This window comes from Myiozetetes cayanensis, unplaced genomic scaffold (genome assembly GCF_022539395.1).
Source record: "Myiozetetes cayanensis isolate MyiCay16 unplaced genomic scaffold, myiCay2020 scf5-8, whole genome shotgun sequence".
Lineage (NCBI taxonomy): Eukaryota > Metazoa > Chordata > Aves > Passeriformes > Tyrannidae > Myiozetetes > Myiozetetes cayanensis.
In genome coordinates, this window is record NW_026087742.1 from 33974673 (window position 1) to 33993958 (window position 19286).

The following is a 19286-nucleotide window of genomic DNA, read 5'->3' on the forward strand; positions in this document are numbered from 1 at the left end:
CCAAACCCATCACATAGTTCACTCTCGAATTCTGGTGTTTAACAATTTCTTCCAGGCAGAAAATTTTTCTTGGGTTATTTGGTATTTGTAGACTGTCATTATAGACTCATGAGGGGAACTTAATAGACTTTGGAAGAGGAGAAATTAGTATTTGCTTTTAACTTCATTATTGTTAGCTACCATTTTATCTTCTACAGCTGCTTGGCTTATATGGCTCATACCTATCCATTAGGGTTCCTTTTCTTTTTTAACCTAATTTGGAAAGATGACAAATCCTCATATTGAAATTTAATTAATTAGATTTTCAGACTCCCAGTAAGACATGGGAACAAGGTTTGATTCCTGAAAGGAAATCTTAACTTTGCAAGTTGTCCGTGTATTCAGAAGAGCGACTGTGTGGAAACTCCTCATTCAGGAAACACAGGTTATAAGGACAGCGATATTTAGTTGGACATGCCATCACTCCCTTGGAATGGACTTTTCAAGAGCAGGGGAAATCAGTGTACCTAAATAGCAGCACCTCTGAGTATCCAGTTCTGAGAAAGCTGCCACTGTGTTTGTGGCTCTTAGGCTGCAATGCCACACAGTCCATGTGGTGCTGGACGGTGTTAGAACGGAAAAGTCGAGTGATGAAGTTACATTTTGTGGGTGCCATTTGGTGCAGTGGATATTCTCTTCAGCATAATCATTTATTTTAGGCACAAATCATTGGTGGCCCTGGGGCTGCCAGTGTTTGCTTTGTAAACTGCCTGTGATCTTGTCATACTTACCTTGTTAGCAAGCCATGTAATCACAGAAAATGTTTCCCTGTTTGTATTGCTTATCTTTTGTTTAAGACTTTATATGACTTGGTGAGCTTCACTTACAAGTTTACTAAGCCTTTAAAAGATTTATTTCTGTCATCTTTAGATTGTAGTGTACCCCATTCTGAAAGCAGGCATGTTTTTAATCTTCAGTGATGACAGCTAGACTGTGGAATTAGACTGCATTTCTTGCATTCTGTAAAACTCGTGTCAGGACCTGTTAAGATGTTCATGGAACTAAATGTGTTTGTTTGGTTTTTTTTTTCATATTTTCCTAAACTGTGTTTTGCAGCCTTGGCAATAATAATTTAGGCTTTCTGTGTGATTCTTCCTGTGTGCCCTGCCCAGTTAGACAGGCAAGAGGTAACTGTAATTAGCGTTGGTTATTATAAGAAATTATCATGAATGTTGCTGCAGTGAATTTTTGTAGCCAGATTAGGGCTTTGAAATCATAAAATTTTATTTCTGTTGTCCTGTTGGCAGTACGTGACAATTTGTCCTCAGAGATAAATTTACTTAGTGGAAAGGGGAGAGGTTTGTTAAAGTCTTTTGCGTGGCTGCTGTTTCTCATTTCAGTGAGTGAAATGCAGTAGAACATGAAAGGCAGTGGGTCTAAGGACTCTTGTTCTAAAGGTGACATTTTTATTGTTTTTTACTCTGGAGCTGCTAGAAACTTGTGAATGCAAACATGTGAATAAATGTCTTGGCTCATTTTAAATAAGTCAGTGACTATAGATTTATGTGAACCCGAACTCCTGAATTGCATTTCCTTGCTGCTTATGCAGTAAAATGACAGATCAAAAATTAACTGTTGAGGCTATATGTGCTGTATGGAAAAATAGAATAAAAATGCTTTTTCAGACTAGTTTACTGCAAAATTGAAGCTATACAAGACTGCACTTTAGGGCTTGAATTTCCTTTCATTTTTTTCTTGTTACTTTAAAGATAAGAAGTAGAAATAAGTATAGGAGTGAAGCATCTGTAGTTTTAATTTTGTTATGCAGAGTGTAAAATCAACTTCTGAGCTTCTGACTGGAAGTGATTTGAAGTTTTCAGAAGTAAATTAGTATGCTTGAGCCCTAGCATTGTTGAGCATGTGCTGTTGAGACCTGAAGTTTCTGTAATAGCCTGGAACAGAGTAATGTTAGTCAGTGCTGTGGACCACACAGAAGCACAGAGCTTTCAAGTTCTATTTTGGATTGCACGTGTTCAAGTCAAGAAATTTCTAGGATCATAAGAGATACATTGGTAGTGAACATATAAGATGATCCTTCATGGATAATTTGAGATCAAAAGGAACTCCAAGATTCCAGCAAAAGGTGGAAAGTGAAATGGAATCTCTTTCAGTTATTTTTATCTGGAAAAGTAGATGATATTAATGACTATCCATGAGAAAGACCTTAGCTCTTATGTTTCAAAACAGTTAAGGCATACTTTGTGCTCAACAGTTGAATTCTTGCCTTTACATTGAAGAAATTGTGTCTTTGGATTTGGGTTTGTTTATTTGTGTTGAAAACAAAACAAAGACTACCTTGAATATTCAAGATGAGACATTATAATTTGAACTAGGACTGATCTGATACAAAGCTTTTTGAAAAACAAGAATTTAGGAAAATTGATACGTTGTCACTGAAATACTACACAGAGGGGCAGTTACTCTGGCATGTGCTGAGCTACGTGCTGTTTGAAATTCAAACTGCATCACTACATCAAAGGCCTTAGTCATTCTGTACTATGACTTCTAATGTATGGTGGGCTACTTGAAAAATTGGAAATGTTAATATTAATCAGATGCTCTTGAGGGTCACAGATTATACAATAAAAACCTTAATCATAAGGTTAAGCAGCTGGATGAAAAAGGCAGAGTTGTGCTGTTGAGGACTGATTCTTGACTGTGATGAGAGGAAGAAGCATAGGGATCTGTCCCAACCACAGAGAGAGCATTACTGAGTGGAAATTTATAAATTTGAAAAATAAGACAAGGAAAATAGGAAGAAAAGGAAGTAGAGAAGCACAGGCTATAGTTGAGAAATGAGAATTCATTGTGGAAAGAGACATGAAGGGACTGGAGCAGTGCTGACATAACAGCTATTGGTTTGTGGGAAGTGTTACAGGTAAAACAAGTGGAAGAAAGATGAGAAAATGTCTAGTTCTAGTTAAACTAGAAAGCAGATGATAAAGAAAATCATGAGTTGTCAGGAAAGGGTTGGATTAATTTAATGAATTAATTAATGTGAAGAGAAATTTAGGAAGACCCCAGAGAGATAGAAAGAGAGGGTATTGTTGGTGACCTGGGTATGGAAGTTGGAGAAATTGTTGTCTGCCATTGTGTCTGGACAAAGTTCACACAGAAATAGGAAGATGCTGTGCCTTTCTTACTGCTGTGCTGAGGTTAGGTCATCAGTGCATCTGCCAATTATGGAATACTGCCCGCAGATCCTCGTATTTAGGGGAAGTGATACTGTTTAAATGAATACTGAACAAATTGATCATTGGCATTCCAGTGGGTAATGCTCTGCTTCTGTGTGTGATAGAGGACAAGTAACACAGCTGAGCAAAGTTTTCTTGCAGTTTTAAAGTAGTCCAGGTGGTTTCACAGTTGAATTGTTTTTCAGTTGCATAAATATGCTAAATCTGGGTTTGTTTTGGCTGTGTCGTTGTTTATTCCGACTAGTCAGGCTGCATGTAAGTTGTGCTCTTAAAGCTTGAAATATTTGGTCTAGGAGCATGCAAAAATGCTGAAACACAGACTTAAAAAGAAATCCTTCAGGATCCAGTGAAGAGATGAGTATCCAGTGCTCTTCAGTCAGCTTTAACTCCAGATATTTGTATGGTTTTTACAGGATGGAAGTCATAGTGATTCAAAATATCACTATATCTTCATGCTGTGCAATATTAAAAACAAAAAATCAAAGCTGTTAGCCTAATTTCAGGTATCTGGCACACAGACAGCAAAGTAGATACCAAACTTGACAGATATGGCACAACATAGAACATGGTTCGAATGTTTGAAGTCAAGGGCCCTCCAATATCACTTTTTATATACACTGAATTTGTTTTTATTGTTTCATGCTTTGTGGGAGTGATATGTGAAGGGATGAAAGAAAGAGGAGTGAGACTTGCTCTGACAAGAGAAAAAGCAACAACAGAAAGGCACTTTTAAGCTATGCTTTTGCTGATCCTGTAGTTTTAAGATTTTGCCAAAGGCAAACTGGTAATACTGTAAAGAAAGGTACTTGCATGCAAGCAATGCTCTGACACTGAGCATTCCTGAGTGATTTTTCTCACCAGCTTATCAAATCCTTTCTTTACAAAATTGCTGATGTGTTTGAGTTGTTACAGATGTTTCAAGAAATACCATGTGCCAGTTGCAAATAAGTGAGGGAGGATACTATGAATAATGTAGGTTGAAGGGTGTTTTTCATATGTGGGTTTTTTTGAGTAATGTGCTGTTTGACTATGAAATCATGTTTGTCATTACAGTAACTTGCCACTCTGAGAAATTATCTCCCAGTGCTGTTATTTGCTGTAAAATGTTGTGTATCAATTCAGAAATATCCTATAAAAATGAAATCATTGTCACTTCTTCACTTATAAGTCTGTGCAGTAGTAGTTATTTAACACGTCCCATTTATTTCAGCAGAGCATTATATTTGGCTACACAGTTTATTTGTTGTAGTACAAAGAAGTGTTCTCTGTTTAAACTTACTAAACTGAAATTTTATAAATAAGGCTGGCTGGCTCCTGTTCTTCTCCACTGGGAACAGTTCTGTTTTAGTCAAAAGATGGAGGCAATCCAGAATGAAGAAGAACAGGTGGATTTCTGTTTACCCAATACGTATTTTAAGCTTTTTGAAGTGCTGGGTTCTAGTAAAATGGGGTTGACCACTCCTCCCTTTTCTTTTTAGATATTTAGAATTTTCTTGTGTGCTTTTGTGTAATTCTTAGTATTAACATTATACAGGGACTGCCAAGATGGGAGAGTTTATCTATTCTTCTAGCATATCAGCCAAGATAGGAATAGCTGGATTTTTTTTTTTTTTTTTTTTTAGTTTTCTAATATTTCAGAAGTAATCTCTGTAACTGAAAATGCATCAAGTAAATGCTTGAGACACTTGTCTTCCAGGATGCTTGCTCTCCTCCTGCCGTTATCTCTTGCTTGCTTTGCAACTGTTGTCTGGTGCTTTTCTTCAGGGTGTTGGTGGCTTTGGTTACAGCAGCAGCTGGCAGGAAACATATATATTTATTGTCTAATGGTGTCCAGATTTCCCTTTCATTCCTTGTGTTGTCACCTTTTAAGTGAATAGTGTGCTAGTTAAAGTAAAACTGTTGCTTAGTTCCTTCTTACAGGCAGAGAAGCCTTAAGTACCAGGCTACTTTTGTTGTTAGAATAGTAAGTTGCTTACTGTCTTATTTTCTGGGTTTTATAAGTTATTGTTGGAATAGCAGAAATACTTTGACATTTGGTTTAGATTGGATATTAGGAAAAATTTTTTCACAGAGAGGGTTGTCAAACATTGGAACAGGCTGCCTGGGAACGTGTTGGAAAATTGATGTGTGGATGTGGCAACTGGGGACATGGTTTAGTGGTGGACTTGGCAGTGCTGGGTTAGCAAACAGAGTTGATGATCTTAAGGGTCTTTTGCAGCCTCAACAATTCTCTGATTCTGTGATATTCTGCTTCTCACCTGGTTAATTTAGAGGGGGATGAATCCTGTTTGAAAGCTCACAGGTAAGGATTTTCCTCCTTGGAAATAGCATTGAACTGGAACTCAGGATTGTAAAGTATTTCCTGCCTTTTGGAGGACAAAGCCCAGGTTTGTGACAGTGTTCTGAAGCAATGTCCTATCTCCCCAGTGAAGCATCCCGCTCAGCAGCACCCAGTCATTGCTGCTGAGCAAAAAGGACAGAATTTAGTCCTATCTGGAGAGAAGTCTGAAGTGCTCACTTAGGGCAGAATTTCTGCTTTTGCATGGAAAAACTGTCTCAAGTTTTATCTTGTCACTTGCTGTAATTGATTATTTTTGTAATTCTGCTACAAGTTAAGCCTTTAATTTTAGTGTTAACATGAAACAAGTCTTTTCTGGTATCAATTTACACATTGATATCAACCGACTAGTGTTTTCCCTGGAGCTGCAGTTCTATTATAACACATCTCAAGTTTGAAGCTCAACACAGAGTCCTGAATACCTGCTTGTAATTGTGGCTTTTTTGCGATTGTTTTGGCCCACATTGTAACCCGGGATTTTGTCAAGAGTCGTTTGCGTCTTCTGTGAGGTCATGTGACATTCCTTGGCAAGTCCTGCCTTCTGTTGAGGGATGACGTTTTTATTCTATTTTGTCATTTGGACTTAGGAGGAGAGACTTTTCTGTAGTTTCTGCTTCATTACTGCCTAGATCTTAGTGGAAAAATAAGGTAGAAAATGAAGAGCTCACATGTTTCCCATTTCATAGAAGGCATATTCAGATGGAGCTTATCCAGCGTTTGGTTCTTCTGACAGACCTTCGTGTTTATGCTGCCTCATGGTTTAAAGCCAGGCAGAGTCAGTCCCATGTTCTCAGAAGGACACTCGGGGTATGGCTGATGTCACAGCATGGACAGTCAGGCATCAGAGATGCCCTTTGTGACAGTGACAGTAATCTGATTTACAAAACGTGGAAAGAAGAACTAAGATCGATGGGGTTTTATCCTTTAGATTTTAAAGGGCAAATCTCAGAGAAGGAAGCTAATCACACATTAGTTTGCACTCAAAGACTTTGCTGGAGTGAGAGATTTTTGAGGTTTTTTTTTAATATAATTTCAGTGGGCAATCCCTAGTGCTCTATAACTAAATGGTAATGAGATATAGAATTCTCAGACACTTATGGCACTTGGATTATTTTGCAAAATAAAGCTTCAAATTATGAGGCTGTCTTTCAGAAACATCTCAAAGGAAGTAAAAAAATTCATGATGAAAAAGCTTCACAGAATCAAAGATATGAATAACTAGAACATGCTCATTACTCATTCTGATCCCTTTTTCCTTTGACAACTTAAATGAAGAATTGAGAACAAGCTTTTATTAATTTTAAGCTCATACTAGTACTTCTTATTTCCTGCTACCTTTATATGGTGTATATATAGGCACATCTTTGTAGAAATAATTAAAAACCTCCAGATAAAAAATAATTAACTAAACCTAGTTTTAAATAAGAATGTAGAAAAGAAAACTTGATTTCTCTTCTCAGCAGACTTCTAACTGTTCTTAACCTTATTATGCTTCAGCTTTTGTCTCTTTCTCTGTGTCCTTGGGGTATAGAACAGCTCAGGAAGAGATGTTGTTAATACCATCTGCCAGTTGTGTACTGGGGTGACAAAGGCAGTGTAAATGTAATAGTAGCAAAAGGCCAAAATTTCCAATAGTATATTAATAAAGTTAATATAGAGGAACACAGTTTGGATGAATACGGACATTATTCAAAAGCATTGGGAGCTTTTTATTGCGTAACAGTAATGTTCAGATTTATTTCACAGGCACCTAAACAGAAGAAAAATTTCACCCTTTTGTGGAATCACTGAGTTTATAGTGGTGCCTGTGCAGGGAAGTGTATTCTAAGATCAACATTTCCAAGCTCCTTCCTTAGAAATTAAATGCAGATGTTTTCAAATAATCAAAGACTTGGACATGCTTTATTTTAGTCGACAAATACTCAAGACACTTTCCAAAAATTTTATTTTGTAATTCAGAGTTAGATGTCAGAAATGGGTAAGCTATATACTTTACACATATCATGTTCTGTGGGATAGGCAGTTTGGCAACTGAAACAGGCACTATTGAAATAAATTGCTGCTTTTAAATATAAACATTACATAGAATTCGTATGAGGAGGGAAATAGGCCTAAGTCTGTCTTTCTTTTGAATAGAGCATAATATGTACTAATTTGATTAACAGAATGCTTTACTTAATTAAATTATGGGTAATCATGGCACTCTTGTGAGGATTTTAAGAAGTTGAAACTTAAGGTCATTGTCACTGCCCCAACCCTAAATCTAAAAAAGGCATGTTTTAAAATTAGGAGTCATGTGAACTTAAACATTGCTGATGTCTTCACTTTTAAGTAATACTGTAATAAAGTTAGATCCTGGCAGCTGGCGTTCTTGTGGATTGACATGGCTAATTGGCTCTGGCATCTTAGCCTCAGGAAACCTCATCCATCACTTCAGAGCAGGACTTTTGGCAAGAGTCAGAGAAAATATTCAATACTTTGTCTCTTGCTTTTTGTGCAAAGCTGCATTGCATTTTTGAACTTTCCAGTGTATCTCGTTAGAAACTCAATGTAACACTTATCACTATGCTCCTTTAACGTGACTTTTGTGATGAATGACTGTCCGTTTGCCTTTCCAGAATTAGCAAAAGTGTCAATATTACAAATCAGTTTTAAGACTGAACTGTCAGCCACAGTTTATAGCTTGTACAGAGTTTTGTATCAGAAATATACTAAGTGCTAAGGAAAGGTATTTGACTTTTATAGTTAACTCCTTGCTAGTTGGTAGTTTCCAAGTTTCCTTGGCTTCAGGTTCTGAAGAGCTCCCAGATACCCATCTCTAGTGCATGTAGCATTTCTGATTATGAGAATTGCTGTGGGCAGTGATTTGATAGATGAAAAAGACTGGTCAAGAGAAAATTCAAGGCTTCCCAGCAGGAGAAATCCTAGTAGTGTTTGGAGACAGTTCAAAATTTTCCTGGTGAAAGGAAAGGGTTTTCAGAGGTCTTGTGTGGAAAGCTTGTGAGAGCAAGAATCTCCTGCTTTTCCTATTTGACAACAATTGTCTCAGTTCTCTTCTCTCAGATCTTCACATTGTCAGGCAGTCCTATTTTTATCCTCAAGCCTCTAAGAAACACAGATATTACTCTCTTTTCCCAGCTTCAGTCCCTGTTACCTGGCAGTTTCTGCTTCCTTCTTGTGCTTCTAAGTTTGTGAGGTTTGGGGAGAAAGGAAAATGGCCCTGCTCTGGGAGAAGTGGGGGCAAGATGCAATCCTAGGACTGAAAAAGTTGAGGAGAGACCTTAAGCAAATATAATGCTTTCTTATTCTGATAATGTAGATGTAGATATGGAAACTTCTTTGGAAGAGGGGCATTTTTTCCATTTCCAGCAATATTTGCTATTTGCATCTCCATCTGCTTTAGAACAATGCTCAGGGTCCAAGTGCTACTGGCAGAGGGGAAAAGCTTTGAGTGTTCAGCAGAGTGGGTGAAATGCTGCTGCAGGCTTGTCTTCCTCGCCCCAGACCCTGAAGCCCTCTGCAGAAGCTTGAAAATCAAGTGATTGTCCTACTGTCTATTGGAGTGGGGCATGGCAAGACTGTATTTGAGGCAGAGGTTTGTTAATGTCTCTGCTTTATCAAATGGCGAGCAGAGGCATAAAGAATGAGGGAAAAGCTCTGGAATGGTTTTCTGCAAACTCCTGATGTTTCGGGGAACAGTTGTAATGACCTATTGTCAGATACCAGACTTACCAGGAGCGCACAAAAATTTGTCATCCTCTTCTTGGAGCACAAAAATGGGCAAAGGCGTTTGTGTGTAGTCGAAAGATATGGAGGTTGGTGGATCAACAGAACTGCTAACTGAGGGCATTGGCTAAATCTGTAAGTGTCCACTTTAACTGTGTCTCTCTAGTGCCTTCCAACAAAAATTGTAATGTATAGAATTTTGGAACTTTTATTTTTTTAGGTTTTGGCAGTCGTACTTAAAATCGTCCAGTTATTGTGTTGATGACAGTCTTGACAAGTTGTTTCTTTATGGCTTCTGGGATCGATCAAGTATTATGAAAACTAGTCCTGGAGTACTGATTTAATTTGATAGAAGAAGAAAGCTTCAATTCTGTGTTCAAAATATGCAGAGTGAAAGTGTTTCTAAGAAGAATTCCGTTTGCAAAGTAAGTTTATCCTGTTGATTTGTGAATTTTTATTTATTTATTTATTTATTTTTAAACAGTGTTAATCTTGCCGTAGAACTGGCCAGTGGAACAAGCAGACATTCTTTCTGATTAATTATGTATTATATTTAATTATTATTTTCTGTGCACCACATGTTTCAGTTGAAATGAAATCCTTCATGTTTTAATTACCTATATCCACTGCTATTATATTAGTGCCAGTTCTAGTCTAATATCGTTCCTGATGTCATTTATAGGATAATGATAATTAAACAGAGCAGCAGTTCCAGCCCAGAAATCATTTTGCTCCTTTTGAAACTCTAAGCTGTCAAAATAAGAGTCAACTGTGCTGCTGCAATGCTCGAATAAAGTTCCACAAAAAGTTTTGGAGCAAAACCAGTTTGATCTAAAAATTATAAATAACTTTTTCTCTACAAAAATGAGTTGTTTTAGAAAATACGACACTTAGCTTTTCTGTTTTCATGGTTTTTGTGATGCAAACCAAAAACTGTACCTTTGCACATGCGATGTGAAATAATGTTCTTATTTTCATTTCTACATTTTAAAGTGATATTTTGAAGTGTTAAAAAATGTATCTCATGGCTATGAATAAAATGATTTTAGAAGTCTTATTATAAAAGTGTAAATATTTTTGCTTATGTTTATAATCTGATGTAATGGATGTGCTGGTATATAGCTATAACCTTGTGTAAACTGAAAAATGTTAACACATGGCTGCTGAAGCTCTTTATGTGATTCTGTTACAGGATATGAAGATTTTTAAACAGTACTGAGACTAAGATTTTTAATTGTTTAAACAGTCACTGGTTTGGCATTCAGGGGGAGGTGGTTCATTTGAAATCTTGTCTCTGTGATATGCTCCTTATGCCTGTAATAGGGCTAGAAAAGCGGAGGAGGACAACTTCTAGCACAGCTTGTAAATGTCAGTCTGGATGGAAGACAGGTCAGCTTGAAAACAATGTTGGTGTTGGAAAATGAAAGGAAAAGAATCCTTTCTTGAAGCTGAGCTCTAAAAAGGAAATGTTTAAGAAAATGTAGAATTTCTTGGTAACACAGAAGGAAGTAATTCTGAAGTATCATTTATGTCTGGTAAATGTGGGGAAAGTTGAAGACGGAATAGGTTTTTTTTACTTACATCTAAATCTGACTGGTTTTCCTAAGGCAGATTTTTATGTTGATTTGAGCCCTGTTCACTTGTGAAACTTTCCGCTTAGTGTCTGATCTTTAAGACTTGTTCTGTCTTTAGAAGACAAACTGACTTTAATAGCATTTTTAAAGGAAAATCCAGCGATAAGTGTGACAGTAGAATCTTTCCTGAATCTCCTCCTCTGTCTTTTCTACCCTTTCCACACTGTAATGCAATAATCAGTAAATCAAACCATTAGTCACTATGGAAATTTCAACAGTACATCAATTACCATATCTTACTACAATATTCTGTTAAATAGAGTTATTTCGGAGGATTATTTAGATTGGTCTCATCTGGTCAGTTCCATGTGAACTTATAATGTTTTTATAACCTGAGTGGTGTGATTCCTTACGGAGTTTCTTTCTGTTTCAGTAACCTTACTCTGTCTGCTCAGAAGTAATGGAGTGCTTCAGTAGCTGCTGCTCTCCTCAAGTCATGAGTACTGGAGGTTTTTGCAGACTTGGTTGAAATAAGTCTGGAAATGGAAATTCCTAGTTCAGTATTTCTAGGGAGAAAAATCGTCTGAAGTGTGAATCAGGAAGAGGGGCTGAAGAGGGCCATCTATTTAAATACTTGTTTCTCAACTTTAGTGCCTGGTTTGTGTTGACAGAACTTTCAATGAACTGGCACATATACCAGTGGTTCGCATGTTTCTGAATTTTTTGAAGTACAGCTTTGGGTTACAAAAAATTTGGGCATTAGTTCCAGTAAGATATGTTTGATTGACTTTCTGTAAATTTTAAATAACTTCATTAAAAGTGTCCTGAATTTGCTTAACACTCGTCCAAAGTCAAACTTAATAAATTACCACCTTTGAATATTTTAAAGTGTTAATAATTATATTGTTTTTCAATTGCAGATCTCTTAGTCTTGAAAAGTTACATTTTCATTTATATAAAATCATTTGTGTCAGTAACTTTTGGGTACAGTAACTGTTGGCTTCATTCCTGTTCAAATTTGCTGGTACAGTTTCTGAAACAAAATTCTATTCGGAGGATTTGATTTACATAATTTGATATGTTGTTTTGCACATCAGTATGTTGATTAAAAGGTCTTTAAATATCAGTCACATTGCAAAATTTTCAAGGAGTGCTTGTACAGTTGGATTTGAAATACACATTCCCTGTATGTGTAAGCTCATGCCCCACTAGCTGCTTAGAAATACTTTATAAATAATTGTATTTGCTTTGAATATTTGAAAATTTTAAATTCTTTAGATGCTTGTACAGGAATTTTTTTGTCTAGGAAGTACAAAATCCCTTCCTTGCTTCCTGACACACACACATGCACACATGCATGCACGTGCTGTCTTTGTCTCTATTTTTCTTTCTATCTACCTTTTGGGATGGTTTTTCTTAACCAACAAGAGCTTTGCAAATTATGGTCATTCTCCCATATAAAAATGTGCAGTTGTTTTTGGTGACAACAGTTCTTTTAACACACTGCAATTCTCTACTGTCTAAGAAATTACCTCTTGAATAACCCTTGTACTTTACATTTGAACCCTGATGTTCACCATGTCTCTTATTCTGAGCCTAATTAAGACTGCTGGGAGCTGAACCAGGTTCCTGAGCAAGTAAAGCTGTGCAAACTGGCCCCTACACTGAACTTGAATATGGTCATTGTTTGCTAATGCTTGCAAATCATAGTAAGTTAGTGGCCTTAGGCAAAGCAAGAGGTAATAGGAATTCACTGAGGTAAATAACCTTGCTGGAGAACTTTGTTATGGTCATAAATAACAAAGCTCTTGGACACCTCCCTCCCCCTACCAAAAAGAAATCCTATATAGGATTTTTACTGGATTGCCTGACTGCCTGCTTATACAGCATTTATGAATCTAAATATACAGGAGCTTGAAGATGTTTCTGTTTCAATAAATTTTGGAGTAAGGCCTCTCACTGATTTGTTAAGAAAGTTTTACAAATATGTAATTTTTCTCTCAGAATTCCAGCTTATATGCAATGTAGGCTGTATGTTGTGCATGTAGAGACTCAAAGAACATCTGTCAAACTGGAAGGATTATTTTTGGAACTTTACTGAATGGAGTTACTGCAATCTGTAGTTTGAGCAGCAACTTAAACCAAAGTAAAATTGATTTGTGTTAAACAGTATTCACTGATGTGAAAAGGGGTTGGAAGGAAGCCTCAGACATTTTTGGGGGTATGGAAAACCTTAAACCTTAAAAAGTGAAAGTTTTTCAAAATAGTTGTGATTTGAAAATACAGAGGTGTTATGAGCAGTATTACAAAACTCCAGCTACAGGAATTTTGCCACCGGGTTAAAAAGGGCCAACATAACAGTCTGTTTGGTGAGCATCATTACCTTTAGCAAAAATAGATGATTGAGTACATGAGATTTACTGAAATCATAAGGTCAAGTGAACTGTTAGGCACTAAAATGAAGAAAATGAGTCAGTCAGTGTTTTGCAATACCCTAAGAAACAAAACCTGTACTTCATTCTCATGTTTGTATTTTTAACATATTTTTTAAGTTTGTGGGTCATCTTGTATGCAAAATCATTGACAGACTGTACACGTGAATCCCACACTATGGGCGGACCATGTATCTTATTTTTGGCTACAGTCCAGACATGGTTCTTTTCAGTTCTTTCAACCTGACAAGTTGTCTTCATGGACTTGAATGCGTTATATTGAAGTATTTGCAAATATTTGTAAATGTAATAATTCTGTTTTGGTCTGTGGTTACTTTTGTATTCAATTGCATACTATATATATTGCAGCAGTGTTCAAAACATTGCTTTAAGTTTTGACTTGTAGTTTTAAATGCAGAGAATTAATTCATCTGTTACTTCACTGTTACTTACCTGTTGATGAAATAAGAAAAATAAGAGAAACGGGAAGTCTTACTGATTAGAGGTCTTTTTTGTTAATGAAATCAAGTTTTCAGAGTGTATGTGCATTACCCATGAAACCCATTAAACTGTAATGGGTTAACATCATGATGACTTTGCTTTTGAGGAAATTGGGTGGGAAGAAATGAACCAAGAGTTTACAGGCCACTTGAACAGATGACTGAAAGAAAACTACTTTGCAGGATTGATGATCATGTTAATACTGAATTTTCAGGACCGAAAAAACCCCAATAGGGAGCTCCTGGAACATTTTTAAATAATCAATTAGTATGTATTAGATGGATAAAATAATAATTAGAGGAAATTCATCTCACTAAAACACAGTAACTCTGACAGCCTCTGTGCCATTTTCTTTTCTCGTGAAATATTTTTAGGCTGGCTATTGAGATTAGATTGATGAATGTTTAGGTAATCACATATGATGGTCCTTGAGATCAGTGTTCAAGTCTTAAATAGCAACTTTACTGTGTACAACCACTTGTGACTCCCAAAAAGGGAAATAATTCACAAAAAGAATACCTGGTTTGGTAAAAGAATTACTGGTTGGTGAAAGAATGGATATAATATTCCTGTTTTGCAGGGAAAAAAAACATATACAGAAAAATTGTATATAGATCTTTATACTGAAATTAGAAGCACAGAATCTGGTATTTTAAAGCTTTTTTCGTATTTCTAGTTTTCATGGAACCATGTTCACTGACTCCAGTTTTACTTCTTTGAATTCAGCCACAGAATTTCAGGTTGGCACTGCAAAACTGAAGATCATGCAATTATGGCAAACCAGTAGGTAATGAGGGAGGGTACTGATTGTCCGTGTCATAAACACTCTGTGAAAAAGGAAACTGAGAAGACAGATTTTTGCTATTTATAGTTTGTCCAAGATTATAAAAATGGGAGCTGGTACTGGAGCTTGCAGAAGCGTCATGAATACTGTTCCATTGATGAAGTGGCAGTAATGCAGTGCATGTGGGGAGAAAACTCCTTTTTTTATATATACAGTGTTGGAATATGAATTGTCACTTTGAGAGACAGGAAGTTGAAAATATGAGGAAAATGTCAGTTCAACATTTTGTAGCTATTAAACACCTCCCACTTCCCTTACCTCCTCAATTTAATATTGAGGATAATTGGGAAAGGAGTAGAGGATAAAACTGAAAAATCATTATCATGTTACTATATAAATCAAGGGTGTGCTGACAGGTTTACTGCTGTCTGCAGTTCTGGTCCTCTTTTAAGTGTAATACAAGTAGAGAAAGTACCTTGTGGAAAAATAAAGATGCAAAGGTGTTGAAGAACACGTGTAAGCAGAGGAGCTAAATTCAGTGCTTAGCCTGGGGGAGAATGACTAAGAAGGAGTAGGAGACAAGTAATGTAAAATTGTGTTTGTATGAAGAGGGGGAATAGTGATGAATTATTTACTCGTAGTACGGGAATAAAGGGATACCAAAGAAAATTGTTAGCAGCTCAAAACAAACCGATGCACACTCATACAAAGCTATGCTGGACATTGGGAATGCTGAAAGTTTTCTCATGAGTAACAAGAGAGATTGTGGGAGAAGCAATTTAGTAGGGCAATCAAATGTGGAGATCTCACCTTGTTCTAGCAGCTCTGCCTTGGAGTTTGCTGCAGTGTAACAGGGAAGGTGTTTTTCAGGCATTTGTTACTGCTGGTTTTTGAAACAAAGCATGGGAGAAAGGTGAGCTGTGGACCTCTTCCGGTATGACCATTTTTGTGCTCTGGGGTTTAATGTAGGTATTTCTTCTTCCACTTGTGGAGTGTGAATTCAAAGACTTTTATACTCTACATGTGCCATCTGGAGAGGTGAGTCTTGTACCTTGGGCCAGTTCAGCTCCAACAGCAGGAAGGCATTTTGCGGTGTGTGTAAGTTGAGGAACAACTCCTGCAGTTAGCTGGGTGACCCGCTGGACCCCCAGAGAGAGCTTGCTGAAGCACGTATCTCCATTTCCACTGCCTCTTGCTGTGTAGGCTCTTACCTGTGTATTTGTTTTTCATTATCCTAGCTGTCCATGGAATAATTAATCGAGTGTACATTAAGCAGTGTTTTCTCTATGCTAAATTCTTAATTCTTCTTACCTTATGTAAAACAAACAGGCAAAACAGGCACTAAGAGAAAACTGCAGGGAGCGCATTTGGTGTAATCCCTGGACACACAGCTCATGTTTGTTGTTAGCACCCAGTTATGCAAAGATGGTGCAAGCTCGGGGGGATGTAGTTTACCTTACCAAATCCTTTGCTAGTGTACACACACTGGGAAAGTGCTCTGTTCAGTTGAGGTTATGTGTCTCTGACAAGTGTAGGAGTCTCTGTTCCGGTGGTTGGAGATGGGAGAGTTTTTAATGGGGTGATTAGTAAGACTTTGTTAACACTGGTCCTGTAGTTTTGCTTTACCTTGTCAGATAAAGCAGATCTTTTCCCTTCCCTCCTCACTAGTTTAAAAACACTTGGCCTCTCTAATTGTGATAGAAAATATAGGCAGGAATAATATTTTTTGGAAATAAATATAAAGAAATACTGGCTGATTTTAGAGAACTGTAAATACAATTATCTGTTACATCCGTAACTCTGTTAATTCTCTGTTACCTAGTTAGAAACAAAACTTCTGGAGAGGTATTTCTTTTTTGAGGCTAGAAGGATGGAAAGGGTGATGGCTTTGTGACTGAAGAAAGGAGGAGAGAGTTTCTTTTACAGTGCTTTTGAGTTTTAGCAGTTTCCTCAGGGTACTCTTCAGTAAGAAGGTAAATATTCTGTATATAGAATCTTGGATGTAAATATCCGGAAGTGTAAAAGATTATTTAATGATAATATTGTGTATTTCCAAAATAATTATAACAGGAAATGAAATAATTTGGGCAATTAGGGCTGCTACATCTTTCAGAGGGTTAAATGGTAATTTTTGCTGGAGATTTTTAAGTAAAATAAATTACATTAATGTTTCCCTGAAGTAATAGGTATGTCTTACCATGACATCTGATTCTTTGATAATAGTATTAAACATTTCCTAATTTTAATTGAGAGTGGTCAAAATGTTAGGCTTTACAAACTTCACTGTATAAGAAGTTAGAAATAAGGGAGTTATTTTGATTTTTATGGGTTTGAGCATCTTTTCCATATGGATTCAATTCACATTTTTATCGGAATGTGGAAGTCATTACTCTGACATCTGAAACTGAGGTAGCAATAAAAAAAATTATCACAAACAAGACAGCAGACACAAATTATTTTGTGTTTATTGCTGGGTGGCCCTTTTGAAACTTTCCCAAAGTTAATTGGTTCCAGATATTTGAGAATTGAAATTGTATTATGACAAATTTATTTCTGGTCATATTTAACTCAAGTCTTCTCACTAAGGCGGCTTAAATAAACAGAAATGTTGTCAACCCACTCATGTCTGTCTCCAGTTTTTTTTTGTAGTAGCTTTAATCCCAGTGATTTGGTTTAATAAAGACCACTGAGAAAACAAACACTGGTGGTGACTGCACTGCTCTTGTAAATTATTTATCGTATCTCTAAGGTTTTACTGTGGCATAAGTGCTGCTGTGTTAGCTTAAATTGTTCGCAAATATGTCATGTTGGATTAAATGCCTGTGTTTATGTGTGCCTGGGAGCAATGCTTCCTGCTGTCTGGGAACGGGATTGGTGTGTGTGCAAGGCTGTGGGCAGGCAGACCTATCCCTGCTCTCGTGGTGAGTGAGTGACCAGAGCAGGCTAAAGCAGAAAACCTACTTGCAATACAGTGGATATTTGCCTTACACAGGGCAGTCTCTCAGTTGTTTTGTGGTTGTAAACATTTCTGTGAGATCTTGGGTACAGATCAGTGGTAGGGTTGTTTTGCTCCTCACCTCAAGTTATGTGTGCCGGGAGCCCAGGAGCTTGGTCTGAGGGAGGCAGGAGTCCAGGGTAGGGTCTACAGCACCTCAAGTTGTTCTGCTTGTAAATTGGTACGATGTGTTTTCTGCAGAAACTATAGCACATCTTAAAATATTTTCAAATAGGAGAGAAGTATGGCTAAGTAGCATATTAAGTGTATATGACACACATTGTCATATATATATATCATATCTATCTTCCTGTGTAGTCTACTGATATTGATATATTTATTAAATATTTATCAGTATATTTATTGAATTTTCATATGCTGGTATTGTATAACAATAGCTTTTTTTTTTCTCCTTTTAAAACTAAACTTGATAATAAAAAGCATTACAGAGCTGAAATTACCTTAGTATTTACTGTACCTGTCTATCAATATGTACCACAAACCTTTCTTGTTCCTATAAGAAACAAACCTTTATTCAAATTTCCTAAACTTCTTTTACAGGTCTCTAGTTTTACTCTTTAAAGACTTTAAGCATCTAGGGTTAGAAATAGCTAGAGGTGTTTCTGACAAGTAATGATAGTCTTGCAGTGGTAAAGTCAAAAGTGGAAATTACTAAGAATTAATTAAGTTTCTCTCAATGAAAGGATCTAATTTGTAGCTCAGGATGCCAAGTTCTTGGAAGACAGTCTTTTTTACTCTCAAAGAATATCTATTATCAGCTGTGATACACTGGTAATAAGATACACATGCAAACGCCCACATTTGTATGTATATTTAAACTTTAAAACCACACCTGGTGAAAGGGAAGAGAAAGCCTTTGTCCTTCTTCACATTTTCCAGAATTAGCAGTAAGTAAAAACGTTAAAAGGAAATGTTAGATTTGTGTAGGCATGGCTTTAATTAATACAAGTCTAAGTTCTGTAAGTGTTGTGTTTGTAAAATTTATGAAAGAGCACTAAACTGCATTAGGGTAATTTATGGATCAAATAAATGTCAGTTGCTAAGGTAAACTAGTGTAGGAAACAGTGTAACTAGGATAAAAAAGTGAAGAACTAGAGTAAATTGCAAACATTGTAAGAAGAGTGATACAATTCTTCCTTTATATTCACCGAAGCAAGTGTAAGTTCATTTACAATAAATTTATTAACAGTCTCAGGCTAATAAAACAACACTTATAGGGCAATTTTGGACACTTTCCAGCTCTCTGTATTGTACAGTGAAAAGTTGGACCAGTCTTTTTTTTTCTTTTCTTTAATAAGGAAAAGAAAAAGAATCTGTATTCCCGACTCCTTTATAAGGTTGTTAAATGTGCCGTTTGGCATTTCAGAGCAGCGCTTTGCATTGTGCTCAATTAGTGCGGATGAAGCAATTGCAGCGCCAGTTTCAGAAATGTGCCTAATTACTATAAACCACTGAGGGATCCATTCATTCTGCGTTTCTGGCTCTGTGGGTGCCAGCCACAGAGACTCCAGCAACTTCTGAAGCCTAATCCCAAGTCACTTCTCCATGTTTCTGTGGCACTTGCATTTTGGAAGCTGTAATGGAGTCTGGTTGTTTACGACCATGTGTTGATCTGCCTTCCATCTGTAGTATATTCTGGAAATGAAACCTTGGTGCATAGGAAGAAATAGGAAAGACCCTTC

At 36.7% G+C, this 19286-nt stretch overlaps 1 protein-coding gene across 2 annotated transcripts in view; it reads left to right on the forward strand.

The window, feature by feature from the left end:
• Positions 1–19286, forward strand: part of TMEM135 (transmembrane protein 135) — a 160287-nt gene that overhangs the window by 37376 nt on the left and 103625 nt on the right. The gene's annotated exons all lie outside the window — the stretch shown is intronic.